The sequence below is a fragment of the Fukomys damarensis genome, unplaced genomic scaffold (genome assembly GCF_012274545.1).
Source record: "Fukomys damarensis isolate Sample0158 unplaced genomic scaffold, DMR_v1.0_HiC HiC_scaffold_13, whole genome shotgun sequence".
NCBI lineage: Eukaryota > Metazoa > Chordata > Mammalia > Rodentia > Bathyergidae > Fukomys > Fukomys damarensis.
Window position 1 is genome coordinate 33847699 of NW_022900925.1, and position 13504 is coordinate 33861202.

Below are 13504 nucleotides of genomic sequence, written 5' to 3' on the forward strand. Positions count from 1 at the left end.
TCCGTCCCGGCACAGCACCTGGCACCCGGGGCCGACTCAGTGGTCTCTGAGGCCAGGGCGTGGGGTCTCCGCAAAGCTGGAGAACAGGGAATGAAGGGGGCTGAGGATGCGGGGAGGTATGGCCTGGACGGTGAGGCCAGGAGGGAGCGGTGAGCAGTCAGCTGTGAGTCACGAGCCCCCACCGCCACCCCAGGGTCTATCTCTAGCAGGACCGGGCCCCATGGGCGACGTGCCTCAGCGTGATTGTGTGTGAGATTGCGTGGCTGGTGCGTGTGTCACGGAGGCCACGTGACTCCTGTTTCTGGTGGGTGTGTAACACACTGTATGCCCGTGTGACAGTGGCTTGGGTATGGTGTGGGTGCGTGTGACCGTCTGAGTGGTTGTGTGTTTGTGTGACTACGTGTTTAGCAATGGGCACTGTCTGTGGCCAGGGACCATTCTAAGGGAAAAGGGTGCTGGGTGAGTGGCTGTCTGTGTAGCTCTGTGCCACTCTGTGTTGAGACAGCTGTCGGGGATGTGCTGAAGTATGTGACACCATGGCACTGTCCCCAGGTGTGCCCGTGAGTCCACTGTGCCCCATGTGACCGTCTCTAAGCGATCCCCTGGTGGATGTCTGGCTTTGCATGTAGCTTGTGCATAGCTGGGTGTCGTGGCCTCAACCCAACTGTGTGTGTGTCACTGTGTGTCCCTCTGAGGGACTCGGTTGTGTCACTGTGTGTGACTGTGACTGTGGAATGTCACAGCACCCCCTTCAAGCACCTTCCTCTGGTGGCTTTGATGTGGTTGCATTTCCAGGGGCTGTAAGGACGCCTCCCTCGCTCGTGCGGACTTCAAAAGCCAGTGATCCAGTGATCCGGTGATCCTCTCTGTCCAGCAAGGGAAAACCCTTTCCCCCAACCCTGCCTGTCCCCTGCTGGGGGAGAGGCCTGTTTGTTTTCCTAGTTTTACTGTCTAGGATGAGTTCATGGCCGCAACTGAGTCACCACTCTTTCCGACAGACTTGGGGAAGGAAACAGGGGTTGCCTAGTCAGGGACTTTGCTTAAGAGCCCAGGCATTGAGCACAGGGACCAGGGAGACTTCTGGGCCCCTCGTGCACTGTGGGGACACCTAGGCCCTCTCCCGGAGGCCGAAGGTCACGGGTGCCTCTTCAGTCTCCTCCAGTCCCCACCCTCCTACCCAAGGAGAAGCCTCTGTCCTTATCTAAAAGCTCTCCCTGTCATTAGTCACAAGTCTGGCTGGAGAGGGAGCTGGGGCTGTGGGGTGCGTTGACGCACCTCCAGGTCCACCTCGCGCAGGTGAATCACACTCTTGGTCCAGCCGCAGCCAGAAGCCTCGCCTGTGTGACACTGTTTGGGCGCCCCCTATGGGCAGAGCCTGTCCAGGCCGCAGGCGTGGAGCGGAGGAAGGAGACAGGCGCCACGTGAAGGGGGAGACTCCGTCCTCGGCGCTGTCCCTTTCCACTCCCTATACCTATTGGGGGAGGGGACTCAGAGCTCCTCCTCCTAGGGCTGGGGCCCTGCGGCAGAATGGAGGGAATCTGACCCAAGGCTCCTGGGCTGGGAAAGGAGCTGGCCAGAGTGTGGGGGAGAACTTGAGAAGGCTTCTGGAAATCGGGACTCTGGCGCCGACAGGGAAGGACAACGTGGGCTGGAGGGTGGGTGACAGGGGACTCATGGGTGGAGCACACTCAGGAAGCTCTCGGGTGAGGTGACAAGGGTGGGCCTGCTCGCCCTGGTCACACAGCGGAGGAACTGTGCCCACGCAGAGCCTATGCGTGGGGCGTCCCCTCGGGATCTACCTGGTGTCCTCCGGCTGCAGCCAGCACCTGGGCACCCTTGTCCCATCACCCGGGAGGAAGCTCTGAGGCTGGGCCTCCTCCCTTCCCTCTGCTCTACTCTGGGAACCAGACACTCCAATTGTGTTCCCAGACAGTTCGGGGCCTGCAGGCCCTCCTGCCACTCGTCCACCCTGAGGGTGTCCCTGCCAGGCTGTCGCCCGGCCAGTGGCCGAGGTAGGAACACTTCCCTCCATCCCCGCCATCCCGCCTGGCTGCCTGGGCTTCATCCAGCTCCGGGGCCCGGCTGGCTCAGCAGATCCTACCCCTCCACCCACCACCTGGCCCAAAACTCCCCCTCTGTGAACTCAGAGGTGTCTGGGCCGCCCACCTCGAAGAAGGAACCTCAAAGAAAGAAGGTAGAAGGCTGCACTCTGGCCGGTGTGGGCAGCCTCGGTTTCCCGATCTAGAAAATGGGACTAATCGTGCCTGCTGGTTCCCAGGGCGGGTGGGGAGGCTGCAGTGAGCTCATGGGTGTGAAGGCCCTGGAGAGCCGTAAATAGTCCAGCGGGCCTCGTGGGAGGAGGGTGGGAGAGAGGCCGCATTATTCCTTGTTATTCCAGCTGGGCCTGGCCACACTGCGAGGGTCTCTGTGCCTCCAAGGGCTGCAGACAGCAGAATCCCAGGCCGGCAATTCACGAGGGCTGGTGACATCGGGCCTGCCAGGGCCGCACCAGGGACAAGGCCCGGGGACAGTGTGAGCCCGTGAAATGAGGGCTGTGAGCACCTGGAGAAGTGACTCTGAGGAGATTGAGGAGGGTCCGGAAGCCTGAGGTCACCGGATGCCACCCCAGCCTCTAGGAGGTGCCAGCAGGGAGAGGCCACTGTCATTCTGCCCCTGAGCCCTGGGGCCAGAGGCTGAGCGTGTTAGCTGGTGTGAGTGACAGGAACAGCTGTAGATTCCTCTGGAAAAGAAAACTCGAGTCGGGAGGGCCTGCTGCCCTCTTCTTGGCTGGTCAGGGAAGAAACAGAGCCCTCTCCATTTTCTTCAAATGGGCAAAGCAGCTCCTCCCCCAGGCACCCTCTCCCCTCCAACCATCCGTGTGGCTTCTCTTTCCCCCTAGGAGCTTTTGAACAGGCATGGGCCGCTCCCCTCCGGAATGTCCTCCTCCTCCTCGTGGGCCCTCCACTCCCCCTAGTCAGGTCTGATCCTGCCAACTTGCAGCCACCTGACCCTGGGCAAGTCAGGGCACCGCTTCAAGCCTCTGTCTCCCCATCTGTAAAATGGACTCAACACAACCTCTCAGCACGGTGACAGTGAGGAGAGCAAGTGAGGAGCGCCGAGTTCAGTTCCCGCTGCAGGAGAAGACCAGAAACACCTCACCCCTGCTAGAGTCCTCCCGTCACCTGTGTGTCTTGTGTGTGGCTTTGTAATCAATCAAAGGACAGACACGTATCAAGTACTTAGCATGTGTTTAACACGGCAGCAAGTGGAAGCAGCCAGCCTGGCACAAGGTGATCTTGGACATCCAAACTCTCCAACAGCATGGCCCTCGTGAAGGTTCTGGAGGAGACAGAGCTGTCAGGACAGGAAAGGAAAAGGACGAGCCTCTCTCCCACTTATTAAACAGCACCCATTTTCCTGAATTTTGCAATTTTAGCCACATTCCCACCTAGTATTCAAAATGCTGTGCTATCTCCATTCTACCCATAGAGAAAGAGAAGCCACGCAAGTTCCCGTAAGCCAGAGAATGAGGGAGAAAGTGAGTTAGGGGAGTCCTGAGCTCACGGAAGCAAAGCTGCCTGAAGGTTGGTTTTCCTGCTGCTTGAGGGGTGGACAGGGCAGGGATGACCAGGGACTCATGGGAGGGGCATGGAGGGCAGCAGGTGAGGGAGATGAGGCAGTCAGGGGTCCTTGGAGATGCCGCTGAGGGCCAGGACCCAGAGTGGGTCCCTGCAAGGAGGAGGAGGCGCTAGGATTGGAACCTGGGAGCCCGACCAGGCCTGGGCCTTGGCAACCTGGGCTCAGAGCTCAATGGAGAGGCCTGACCTGAGCATTTGCCAGGCTTTCTTCCCTGTCCCCCCGCCCCAGATTGGGGATGCCCAGCAGATGGGGACTGCAGGGTGTCCTGAGGTGGTAGGGTGTGTCAGGGAGGCCCTGGCTGGCAGCCCTGAGCCACCTCCCACTTCCTCCCCTTATTCTGCAGCCCTGAGAGCCGAGCGACCAGGTGTCATCCCTAAATTCCTGCAGGGTTGCCTCTCCTGGTCCTTGCGTGTGCTGCCCCACTTGCCTGTGGGTTATCTGGATGCCCTTCTGTGTGCCCAGCCCTGTGCTAGGTACTGAGCTTATACGTCACATCCTGTCCTCCTGGGCGTTACCGGTGGCAGAGGAGTGCACACCATAACCAAGTCATTACCTCGCTCACTGAAAGTGGCGAGAGAGCTGTAGAGACGGGGTAGGGAGTGGGACAGGAAGGAGCAAGGCTTTGGACTGAGTCCTTGAGAAAGGCCTCTGGAAGTCTCTTGAGTTTCTAGGAACAAGAGTAAGAAAAAGTGCAGGAAAGAGCAATATACCTGGAAGGAGTGGTCCATGCAAAGGCCCTGAGGCAGAGGGCCCAGGTGTGTGAGGAAGAAAAGCCTAGGGTCAAATAAATGAGAGAAGAGATGAGGTCCACAGGTGGTCAGGGCCTTAATGTTTTGAGTGAGATCGGAGGGCACTGAAGCACTTGCAGCAGGGGAAGGACTTGCATGGTGGGTGTTTATGAGGATCCCTTCCGATCAAGAGATGGGGGAGTGCGTACAAAGAACAAGACATGTTCTGTCCATGTTCCAACTTCCCACGACAAATGCAATCACTATATACTGCAAACATTCGCTGGTAACAGTTCTAAAACACAAAGACCCTTTGGGCTGAGGGGGGAGGCCGAGACCACTCTCACCCTTCCCCTGCAGGAGTTCCATGCCCCCTCTCCCCGACTCCCTGCACAGCTACACACAGGCTGGGGACATTCCAGAGGACTGGCTTTGTTCAGTGAGAAAGGAGACCCCACGGAAGTGGCTACTGTAGTACTTCCGGTTGCTTTTGGGGGGGGTCCCTCTGTGCCCGGCCTGCTGTGGGGTGCCTCCGTGTCCTGGCAGCGCCTGACCAAGTTACACACCAACTGCATGGAGAAGCTGTCTTGGTGAGGCGGAAAGCTGGGGAGGCCAGAGGGTGAGGGCAGCCAGGCTGGGGACCTCCGCCCTCTGCTGCCCCCTCACACCCTCCAGAGCCCTGGCTGCCTGGGCAGGGCTGGGCGAGGCCACTGTCTGGGTGGGGCATGTGGTGGAAGCTGGTGGCCCCCTAGGGCTGACCCTGGGGATGGCCGCCCAGCAGCAGCCTAGGAAGGGACTGACTCAGATCCGGAGGGCTGCACGAGGCAGCCAGGCTGAGGTCACGGTCTGGTGGCAGGAGGTGGCCTCCTGACTGGTCCTCCGCCCCAGCTGCTGTTTGTCCAGAAGGCCCTCAACCAGAGCCAGGGCCTCCCTGGCTTCCCTGTGGCTCTCTGGGGCGCCCAGTGTGGCAGGGCTGTGTTCCCACCCTTCCTGCACAGTAGCTGGGGGAGGCGACCCTGCCCACAGGCCCTGCTCTAAGAGGGACCCACATCTAAAGAACACAGAGATGCCCTTGTGGGGACTCTTCTGAGCACAGTGGTGGCAGCGGGCCCAGGCCAGGCCCTAAGACCCTTTGAGGACACAGTGCCCCCCAAGTCTGCCTGTCCCCCATCCTCTGAGTGACAGTGGGGCTCAAAGGCAGCCACGGCTCTGACAGCCCACTGTGGTCATCCCTGGGAGTGGGACACAGCACCTGGGGACAGGCACTGTCCTGACGGAAGGGGTTCCTGGTGCCCCGTGGGCCACTCACTGCCCTCTGTACCCCAACCACCTTGCCCGTGGTGCACTGAATCAGGGGTGAGTATGATGGCACCTGGCTGATGGGAGGTTCCGTCCCCACTGGCTCCCGGAGGCCACCTCCTCACCCCCAGCCTGGCCCAAGAGGCCGCCAGCGCCCTCCTCCACAGTGGTTGCCGCTGTCAGAGCTTGTTTGCCCGCAGGCTTCCTGCCCGGTGCCTCCTCCCCTCATCTCCCAGACCAGGAACAGCAGCCAGAGACCTGGGACGTGGGAGAACAGCCAGCGTCTTGAGCTGGGCCAGGGCAAGTCTGCGTCCCTGGACCCGGCAGGAGAACGGAGTGCCTTGTGGACGGCGCCTGGGGGGTTTCCCGCCTGGGGTGACCAGCAACGAACCCCAGTAGGGAAGACAACACTAAGCCTCAGGTTCTGAGAACATAGCAAATTGGACTTTAGATTTGAAGCCATGAAAATCAGGAGGTGGTGGGGAAAGACGTAGATTCCAAATGAGGAAAAAGAGCTTTATGTTGTATTTACTTTCTATGTTTTGGTTTTTTTTAGGTGCGGTCTTGCTACGTAGCCCAGGCAGGCCTTGAACTCCATCCTCCTGCCTCAGCTTTCTGAATGCTGGGATTACAGCCAGGTGCCACTACACCCAGCTTTATACCAGTTTTATATACTGGTTGTTGTCCCAGCCATCTCAGGATGCCACTGGCTGCTTTGGGAGAGAGTGAGCTGCCCATCAAAGGAAGCATTCAAGTAGAGGCTGCAAGATTAATTATTCTCTCTGAATATTCATTGAGTACCTTCTGTGGGCCGCCCAATCCAGGTAGTCGCTGGGGAGTCACATGGTAGTTTAAAGTCCCTTCCAGCCTTGATATCCAGCACAGGGTTAACGTCCTCATCAGAGGAGGTGGCAGGGACTAAGAGAAAAAGCCTCCACGAGGGGCTGGGCACGGGCCAGGCCTGAGGCTCTGGAGCCTGCAGGAGCCCTGGGCAAGCTGCTGCTAGACATCAGCCCCCGCCCCAGGGTGGAGGGGCTTAGGTCCTGGGGGTGCGGGCGGCAAAGGGGAGCCAGACAGCTTCTTACAAAGTGGCAGGCAGGTGAGCAGGGCTCCCAGTGATAATTAAGGAACAAAGGTGCCGAGAAGCAGGGAGGTAGCGCGGGCCTCTGGGGCAGGCGGGCTAATGGGAGCCTGGAGGAGAGGTAATAACAAGCGGACGGGCTGAGCAGACAGCGCGGCGTCGCTACGCCCACAAGCCGCCCCCTCGCCCTCCTGCGCCAGAACAATGACCAGAGCGCCCCGGCAGGGTGGAAACGGGGCGGAGCGTGCGCGTGCGTGCGTGGGGGGATGCGGAATAGCAGGGAGCGGGGCTCGGGGGACGGATGAGCCCAGGAGGCGGCGCAGATGATGTCCCCACGGAGGCAGAGAACTTGGGCAGGTGGACACTCGCCTGGCATCCTAGGGGCCTGGGAGGAAGTGCCCCACCTGGTCCCAGAGGCGGCGGGGCGCCCACCCACGTCCATGTCCCAGGACTCACCTCCTTCACGCTCCAGGTGGGCACCGAGGCAAGAGCACTGGGCTTGGAGTCCTGGGGCCCAGCTCCTCTTCAAACAGAAGTGTGACCCTTGCTAGGTCTCCTCGTCCGCTGAGACACAGACAGCGATTGGTACTGCGCAGGACACACCGAACAACCCATCGGGCTGGTGTAGAAAGGGTCCTGGCTCATATCACCCCCAGTACGGGAGTCCCCAGACCAGATGCAAATCAGAGCCTCACACAGAGCTGCACACCAGCCAGCCCGCAAGAGCAAAAGCTCACGCGCCATCCGTACTCCCCAGTCCCACCTCCCGCACGCACACCGTGTCACACGGGGCGCGCAGAATCCACAGGGCGGTGCACCTCTGTGACGTTAGCTCCTCACCTTCTCACCCAAAGAGAACCCTGCAAAGCCCCCCCAACCGTAGTGCACGCTCCTGCTAATGCACAGCGCCCTGGCGATGAACACGGTGGTGGATTCCACGCACACTCACGTGTGCCTAGGTGTACGCATGCGTCTGTACGCAGTTCTGCACCTGCCTAAGACTTTGGCAATGGGCTGGGAGAGCAGGTAGGTCGGCCCCTGCTTCAAACCCGGACACCATTCCATGCTGTCACAGCTCTTGGGTGTCTTCACACTGGAGGGTTTGCATGCACGTATGTCTGACCACATACACAGCCCGGATGTGCACTTGGCTAATACTGTAATTTATATCTTCCTCTTCCCCATCCCTCTTTACCCTAATCCGATACAGCACAGTGCTGTCTAATTCTTCTTTCCAAGACTTAGCTTTCTCTGCTGCTCCGATACCCACCTGGCTCCCTAGGGCCCACTCCACCCCACATTCCTCTCTCCAGTTCCTTAGTGGCTTTTCCAGCTTCCCAGAACCTATTACAGGACATCGATGCTGTTGCCCAATCCAGTCTTTGAATTTCCTTTATCCGTTTTTTTTGTTTGTTTTGTTGTTTGAGACAGGGTCTCACTACGTAGTTGAGACTGACCTGGATGGAACTCACTGTGTAGCTCAGGCTGGTCTCAAACTCACAGAGATCCTCCTGCCTCAGCCTCCCGAGTACTGGGATGACAGGCGTGGGCCACCACGCCTGGCTGATGTTTTTTTGTTTTGTTTTGTTTTAAAGACAGGGTCTTACGTGGCTCAGGCTGGCCTCAAACTCAGAATTCTCCTGCCTCAGTTTTCTGAGTGCTAGGATTACAGGATTGTGCTACCATGCCCAGCTCGATTTCTTTTGTTGTTGTTTTGTTTTTTTTGAGACAGGGTCTCACTACGTAGCTCAAGCTGGTCTCGAACTCATAGCGATCCTCCTGCCTCAACCTCCTGAGTGCTGGGATTACAGGCATATGCCACCACACCCCAGCTCTCCGGTTCGGATTTTTAAAACACAAGCAGATTTGGTTTTGTTTTCCTCCTAGCTTCCTTGAGATACACCCTTCACAAGTCACAGGTCACTGCCAAGCCTCCCCATGAGGTTCCAGTAATGAGTTGGCCGCCTTTATTTCACTACAGGCAGCTTCAGTTATTTGAGCTTAATCTAATAAAGGTGTCCAATCCAGGCAGGTTCAACTTCTGCTGCCTCCTGGAGGCCTCCAGCAATCTGTGGCCCAGGGTTCCACGTGCAGCACCCCTGCCTTCCCACTGGCCAGTGCTTCACAGGGGAGGCAGGTGAGGCCTCTGTTCTGCCGTGAGGCTCTGAGCCTGTTGGGAACACGATGACTGAAGAGCGCTGGTGCTCGAAGATGGAGGGTCCAGGTGTGAACAGGGCTGTCCTGGTGCGTTCTGGGAACACACAGAAACGGCTGAGACATCAGAGGTGCACACCAGAGCCCCGCTGCGCCTGCTCTTGGCCTTGATGTTTTGAGACCTAAGACTAGGGTCTCCACATCCCCCTTTCTGCTCACCGCCGGATGCCCCAGCAGGCCTGGAGCCAGCCCTCTCAGCTCTTTCTGATGGGGTGGCTTTGGGCTCCCTGCAGCCGCTCTGAAGATTGAATGGAACCTCAGGCTGAGGGACCCACAGGGGTGAAGGGCAGGGGAGATAAGGCCAGGGAGTCTGGAGTCTCCAATCCACAAGAAAGAGGGAGAGGAGGCTGAGGCAGGAGGGCTTGGGAGGAGGCGCGCACTGTGTGCCATTGTACCCCCAAGGCTGGCAGTGTCTGGACGTCGTCCCATGTGACCTGTGACCACAGGGGGCTATGTCCCCATTGCTATGGGTTCTACTAGCCCTGGGCAGAGACTGTCCTTGTCGCAGACATCTGAGGGATGGTCAGAGTCCCCCTACGGGAGAGGTCAGGAGGCCCCCAAGTCCAGCCTGGCTCTGCCTTTCAGTCACCCAGGAACAAGTCAGCCCCCCAGCCAAGCCTCCTTTTGCTCTTCTATCAGACAGGAGAAGGGACATGGGAGAGGCGGTCTCTTGTCACCCCCTGACCGGCAGGCCATGGCTCTCTACGGGTCGTGGGGTGGGATAGGAGGGCCAGCTCTGCCCTCTGCCCGCCTGATTGAGCCCCTGGCTGCCAGTTACCACCTGGCTCTCAAAGACGGCAGTGGCAGGAGCCAGTCGGGGATCCTCCGGCCTCCTCAGACCAGCCAAGGTCTCGGCTAGCTTCCCCTAGAGTGTGCATTGTTCGATGCCCAAGTCCTGCAGATGCCTGAGGCATTCAGACACCCATCATCCCAGCTGAGCCCCAAGTTCCTGCCCACCAGCGGGTCCCACGTGATGGAGAGCCATTTGCCACGCCCCTGGAAGGGCACCCTTTCCAGGGAGGCCCAGCTGGGTCAAGGCTCCAAGAAGGGGCAGCAGTAGCAGAGGAAAGGACAGGCCTGTCAGGTGGGGCGGGCCAGCAGGGCGTCAGGGTGGCCTGGGAAAGGACCTGGAGAAGCAAGCAGAGGCCAGGCTTTTGTGACCACGCCAAGGAGCCCACAGGAAATGGAGAGCAATGGAGCAGCCCACCCCAAAATGTGTGGAGCCCAGCATAAGAGTACAGTTGGAGGGCCACAAGTTGAGATAATGAATTGCTAAATAAAATGTGGTCTTTCTACCTCAACTGACAATATTGCTTCATAACAACAAAATCAGAAATTTGCATAAAGCCAAATTTTTTATATGGCTGAGTATTTATGTGACTAAATTATTCTAAACCGAGAATGGTGGCACACACCTATAATCCCAGAACTCTAGGAGGCTGAGGCAGAAGGATCCCAAGTTTGAGTTCAGCTTGGGCAATTGAGCAACTTAGCTAGATCATGTCTCAAAATTAAATTTTAGAAAATTTAAAGGATTGGGCATGTAGATCAGTATGAAGGCCCTGGATTCAATCCCCAGTAAAATACACACACGTTTTCAAATTGCCAGGCATTGTGGCACATGCCTGTGATAATCCCAGCACTCTGGGAGGTTGAGGCAGGAGGATTATAAATTCAAGCCCAGTTTGGGCAGTTTCATGATTTAGTGAGAACATATCTTGAGAAAAAGAAAAAAAAAACTTTAAAAGGGAGAATATAAATTTATAGCTAATGAGTATCAAAACATTAATATTTAATTAAATCTACATTTGAATGCAAAATTGTGTAAATCTAATTAAGTAGGATTTTTAAAATAAAATTTAATTCTTTGTAATTCTAATCTTCAGTGTCCTCCAAATTGGCAGTGTAAAGATTCAATATTATGGGGTCGGAGATTTGGCTCAGTGGTTCGGCCGCCTGCCTTGCAAGGGCCTGAGTTCAAGCCCCAGTACCAAAAAGAAAGAAAGAAAAAGATTAAATATCAGCCAGGACAGAGGCACACGGCTATAATCCCAGATCTCAGGGAGGCTGTGGCAGAAGGATCCCAAGTTTAAACCCAGCCTGGAAATGGAATGCAGTTCAGTGATGAGAGTGCCCCTGGGTTCCATCACTAGTGCTGAAAAAGAACAGAAAGATTCCCTATTACATTTAACGAGCATCCCACCTAGACCCTCCTTTACACAAATGGAATTGTACCAGTTATTTAGCAGATCAAAATGCTTCTCACCCATCACTCCGCTTGCATCTGTTTTGAATACTTCGCAAATTTGTGAGTACCCTAGGACTCAGAGAAACAAGGGCATGGGCAGTCAGTGCTACTAGCAAATTTTGTTACACAAGAACCCATTGCTTTATTCTTGTATAGAAAAAAATCCGGTGATCCAGGCATGGTGGTGCACGCCTGTAATCCCAGCACTTGGGAGGCTGAGGCAGGAGAATCACCATGAGTTCCAGACCAGCCTGGGCTACATAGTGAGTTCCAGGTTAGTCTCAACTAAAGAGTGAGACCCTGTCTCAAAAAACAAACAAACAAACAAAAAAATCCGGTGGTACACATGTCTCTGAAAGGGAGGAGGAGTTAACAGAGATATCGATATATTTTTTTATTTCACCCCAGGACTCCCACAAATCCCACTTCTGGCACTGGCACGCAGACAGGATTGTTATTTACTTTGACCTCTTAGAGCAAGAATCCCCTTACTGGGGCTTGGTGGGTGGGAGTCACGGGTGGGTTGCGCCCTGCAGAACAGACTCTGCACCCCTTGGGCTGCTGGGGACTCTCTAGCCAAGGTCTCACCCTGCTTTATGGTCTGGGTCCCCAGCCAGGCTCCCCTTCTGGCTCTGGCCGGCGATTCATAAACAGATGTGGAACGGAGAATAACACTGCAAATCTCATGTTAGAGAGGTGACGGGAGCTCTGGGGAAATGGCCCAGAGTGGGGAACGGGGAAGGAATTTCTGGGTGACAGAGGGTGGAAGCCTGGACTGGAGGAGTCCGGTGAATTCAGAGTGGTAGAGAGTGATTTAGGAAGCAAGAAAGTTCCTTCTCCCTTTCCCACTATCTAGGAATCTTCTCTTGCATGTTGGGATGGGCCAATTATTTCAGAGCCCAAGTGAGAGAAATTCAGAAGTAGGGACAAAAGGTGACCCAGAGGAACCTGGTCTGGAGGTGTCGATGGCCTCCCGTATTCAGTGGGAGCTTTAGAAGGCACAGCCTGGCTGACCGTCCCCAGGGAGGGCTGTGCCTTCAAGCACCCACCAGGCACTCCAGGGTCCCGAGTTACAGCTCAGGAAGTGCTGCTCTGGACTGGGTGCAAGGCCAGGACAAGCACTGGCCCCAGAAGCCATTCTCGGGCAGGGCCCGAGTGGTTTGAGGCCGAGAGCCTGAAGGCGCAAGGCTGGACCAGATGACCTCACAGGGAACCCTTCCAACTTCAGGCTCCCGATCCCAAGGGCTAAGACTCCGCCCGCGTCCTCCACACGCCGCCATGTCTACACCTGGCAGATGGTTATCTCCCCTCCCCCACCCCGCCTCCGCCCGGCCGCCTGTCCCTCTGCCAACAGCCCTGCTCCTGGCCTTTCATCTCGTGCCACTGCTGGGCCGCGATGTTGCAGTCCCCGCCTCCCTGGCTGGCCAGCTCCACAGCTTCTCCTGAGCTTGGGCCCCACGGTGGCCGCTGTAGGTGACAGCTGCGGCCACCACCTCCACCTCCACCCAAACTTCCTCTTTTCCCTGCGACTGGCAGAGGCGAGCAAGCCCTAGGCAGGGATGGATGAAGTGGCCAGCAGCATCTCAAGATGAACAGCTCCTCGGGTGGGCAGGTCCTCAGCCACCACGGCCCCTTTCCAGCCCCAGCCCCGTGCTCAGGGCCTCGGGGAAAGTGTGGGGAAAGATGGCACAGTAGCAGTGGAGGCCTCTGTGACCCTAGAGGATGACAGCAGGCTCTGCTGGGCAGGTAGGCTGCCGCCGTGGCTCACAGTTACCCTCTAGGGAAGGAGGCACAGATGAGGTAGAAGAGGCTGCAAGACAGCAGCCTCCTCTGGCGGGCCTGAGCCCAGGCCCTGCCTCCAGCAGAAAACACGAAGCCACATCCGGCAGAGGTGGGCAGAGGCTTTGTCCAGCCCTGGGCACACAGCTGGGCCTGGCCAGAGTGCTGCTGGCCATAGTCACCCGGGAGCCAGGACAGGATGGGCTGGGACCTCCTGCATAGGCTGGGGGACCGCTGAGGGCAGACCCCGGGGCTCCTGTACCTTCCTTCCTGCTGTACGCGTTGGGGGAACTGCCCAACCCCAGTGACAGCCAGAGGACTTTCCTGAAACCCTGGTTCACTCCGAATTCACAGCCCCTCTCCCAAGTACCTAGGGAATTGCAGCAGCTAAGCAACACAGAGGGCCAGGAGGATTACCCCTGGGGCAGGGCAGACCTTGGGGAAAGGGTGACCCATATTGTACGGCTTATATCACATGAGAATGCATTCATGTATTGCTTGTGGTAATTAAAAATA

General features: G+C 57.2%; 1 long non-coding RNA gene across 1 annotated transcript; it reads right to left on the reverse strand.

The window, feature by feature from the left end:
• Positions 1 to 3213: 3213 nt before the first annotated feature.
• LOC104859499 lies at positions 3214 to 7511 on the reverse strand. The gene is made up of 3 exons (XR_779406.1): positions 7204 to 7511; positions 4350 to 4413; positions 3214 to 3339 (listed from the first exon to the last, which is right to left on the reverse strand). It is a non-coding gene; the product is annotated as an uncharacterized LOC104859499 (long non-coding RNA).
• Between the last annotated feature and the right edge of the window lie 5993 nt (positions 7512 to 13504).